The sequence below is a fragment of the Raphanus sativus genome, chromosome 6 (assembly GCF_000801105.2).
Source record: "Raphanus sativus cultivar WK10039 chromosome 6, ASM80110v3, whole genome shotgun sequence".
Classification (NCBI taxonomy): domain Eukaryota; kingdom Viridiplantae; phylum Streptophyta; class Magnoliopsida; order Brassicales; family Brassicaceae; genus Raphanus; species Raphanus sativus.
This window is the reverse complement of record NC_079516.1, coordinates 41,828,322-41,831,856: the sequence shown is the minus strand read 5'-3', so window position 1 is coordinate 41,831,856 and position 3,535 is coordinate 41,828,322. Positions and strand designations below refer to the sequence as shown.

The 3,535-nt window shown below is 28.0% G+C and overlaps 1 long non-coding RNA gene across 1 annotated transcript; it reads left to right on the top strand.

Annotated features, from left to right (window-relative positions):
• The first annotated feature begins 1,028 nt into the window (after nt 1–1,028).
• On the top strand, nt 1,029–3,151 carry LOC130496401 (uncharacterized). Its single transcript, XR_008935546.1, has 4 exons — nt 1,029–1,104; nt 2,487–2,512; nt 2,596–2,678; nt 2,752–3,151. It is a non-coding gene; the product is annotated as an uncharacterized LOC130496401 (long non-coding RNA).
• The last annotated feature ends 384 nt before the right edge of the window (nt 3,152–3,535 follow it).

Below are 3,535 nucleotides of genomic sequence, written 5' to 3'. Positions count from 1 at the left end.
TAACCGATCCGAAGAGAGACTTTAATATTCATTCTTAGGTAAAAGATGTACCGTTAACATACATGCCGATAATCATCATTAAACAGTAGTTTTATTTCAAAATAAAGACTTGATGTTATTTTAATTTAAATATATCAAATCTGTTAAAATTGAGGAAGTGTATACATATAGATATCTTGGGATTATGGATTTAGATTTACTGTAACATGTTATACTTTTCTTTTTAGATGAAAGAAATTTAACTGCATGTAAAAAATTGCATTTTAACATCTGGAGACATGTAGTTGCATGTCAGAATTTTAAATGGGAGGTTTTGTGAAAAAGACTATAAAATAGCTGAAGGTCTCAACTAAGTTCACTAACACATGATCGATTAAAACGACAATGGGTTCAACGCTTACAAATGTTCAACTAGTTCCTCAAAACGTCATTAGCTTAAAATGGTTCTCTATCTTCAAATGCTTTTATTTTATCACAAAAGTTTTTGGGTCAAAAATCATAATCTTTGTTAGCAGGTACAAAAGCAGATTGTTAAATCTCTTCCTTGCAGCTGCTGAAACCCAAATTTGGTACCTCTACTTTTAAGGTAGATGGCTTTACCGGTAAAATTAACAACTTTGAATATACGGATGTTCATATTTTCAGATTATATAATACGGACGATGTAAGTGACGATAAAAAAGAATAAAGATAAGAGTATTGACAAATCCCAACAATAAAAATGCTCTAGTTCAAACATTCAAATGCACGAGGTAAGTGAAAGGTAGAAAAATTGGTCCAAGAGGTCAAGTAGCTGATTGATTGTATATGATATACGATAATATATACATATATACTGAATATGACAAAACTTTTTGAGAGAGAAAAAAAATTATTTTTTTTTTCTTTCTTTCTGTTATAAATATTGTAGTGATGTCCATATCGAAAGTCTTAGATATACTTGTTCCCCACTCCAAGTTAAGCTTTGTCTCTAAACTATTGTATCCTATATAAAGAGATTATTATTCATGGAATAAGACACACTAATTCCTCTCTTCTCTTTTCTTCTCTTATTTACTTACAACACGTTATCAGCACGAAGTTCTAACGATCTTAAGTTAATAGGTATATATTCTAATTCTGTTATTTTTTTTTCAATTCTTCTTCAAATCATGTTTATTATCAATTCATGATTTGTAAGAATGAATTCATACACAATATGAGCTTAGGAGCTTTAGTCGACAATATTGATCTACCCTTTTTTTTTTCAAAGAAAGAAAATCGTTTGATTTAAAAGAGATCTTGTCGATGATCATAAGCTAATGCTCAACCTTGTTATGGTTAATACTCGTATCCCCTTCTTATTAATCAAGAAGCATTTTTAAAGAGTAACCTTAAATGTGTAAGTTATTTACATGAGTGCCATGCTGACGTGTCAGTACCATATTCACTTTCAGCCCATATATAAAATCACCCTTGATTCACTAGAGAAATTACAAAGAAATGCTATTGTGGTACCACTCGAATTTCCTCATATACATTATAGTTCAAAATGAATAATTGGACGATTTCTTGTAAAAAGGAAAGTCAAAGATATGTCCGATTTCATCATTTCATGTTTAAGGAAAGTCAAAGATCATTACTATTTTTCTTAATTCTATTTCCCATTAACTCATTCCATGATTTCTTTTTCTATCAAAATATATTGCCATATATAAGGTTACCATATATCATTGCCATATAATGTATTACGCAATTATGTAGTATAATGTTGTAAAATCTAATATTTGTTTTTTTTTCAATGCAAGATGTATCAGAAGCCATTTTATTAAAAGTAAACTAAACATTTTTTATAATGTATCAGAAGTCATATAATGTATCAGAAGCCATTTTATTATAACCGTATTTAATATATGAAAACTGCAATAAATTTTAAACTAATTTAGTATGTTATTTAATATAACCGTAATTTATGCCAAATCCTCCACAGAAATGGTTATCATTTTAAGTTTATACTATACACTTAATATTTGGTCAAATATCGTATTGAATATTGTTTCCTATATTAGGTTCGAAAATATAGTATTGACCAAATTTTGGAAGGCGATAATGCGTGTAGTTAAATATAGTAATAACGTAAATTTTGGGTAAACTACTCAATATTTGTTTCTGGTAATTCTTGTGTGTCTAAACCCTAAGTTGCCTGACTATATATGACCTTCTAAACTCATTTACTCAGCATCATTACCAACCAAGTTTGAACCGGTATGCAATCTAACAAAAAATGAGTTCTATGCACTCAATATCTGAGTTGAAACATTTCAAAGGTGAAAAAGAGATGTAAAAAGTTTTTGGAAACAATACTAGGCTAAAGGTGTAGAAACTTTTATAATATTTTTTCATGGATGCAAAAATAAGTTTTTTTTTAGTTTATTGCAATATGCTCTATATCAACTTAGCCCTGTCTAACCAAACAACTAACACTTTCATATGGTAAATTTTTGCAGGAGGACAAAATGCGACATTTAAAAAGGTTTTGGTTTCTTAATTTGATCCTTTTCTGAAACAAGGATAAAAAAGATTTGATTTCTCTTTTTGATTCAAATATATAAGCAGGTGACTTCAAATAGACGAGGAGCTTCATGTTCTCACATTTTGTTTGACCCTGAACTCCTAGAAATAGAAGCCTTCAAAAACAAGTAAGCATATATGAACATTTTCATCTGTTAATTATTTTACTTCTATGTTTGCTTACACAAACTACATTGACAGGATTTGTTTTTCAGGATACCAAGAAGAGCCTTTTCATGTGAGTTGCATATTAATTCGAATTTTATTTTGGTTTTCAGTTTCTGAATAATAAAGCCTTTGCAACGTATCGTTCATATTTTGATTTGTACCATTATTGTTTTTAGCATTTGATCTTAAGATTCTAATTGATGAACTATGTACCGTTTAAATTATCTTGCCAGGACTAAATTATTGAAAGCGTTATTTTTAGTTATTTATTGTCCATTGTTTAGTTTGTTTTATTTTGTTGCTAAATATTTCATTGAAATGAAATAATCGATTAGTTTATAAATATTATAAAAACTACAAAAGAGATTTCGCAGGTATAATTTCGGAAACAAAAGAAGGTAAGAAATATTGAAAGAGTAATAAACTCCATAGTTTTGGGACATATTTAACAACCATTGAAGGTTCGTCTTCTGGATTTTATATGTACTGGTATAAACTAATGTAATAATCGATTAGTTACGTTAGTTCATCATTATTATTAGTTCAAAAAAAAAAGAAGTAAACCCCTGTTATAATATTTTTTGTACCTGCAAAATCTCTTTTGTAGGTTTTGTATATGTATTTTCTTATAGTGATTTTTATTTTACAATGCAAAAAAAAATTAAATTATAGAAAATAGAATATTAATTTCCAACATTAAAAATATAAGAACAATTTAAGTTGAAATGTTTTCGCAGATAAAGTAATTTATTTGAAATCAAATTTCTATATATTTAAATGTAAATGATACACTTTATGGTATCAATTCGTAATCGTG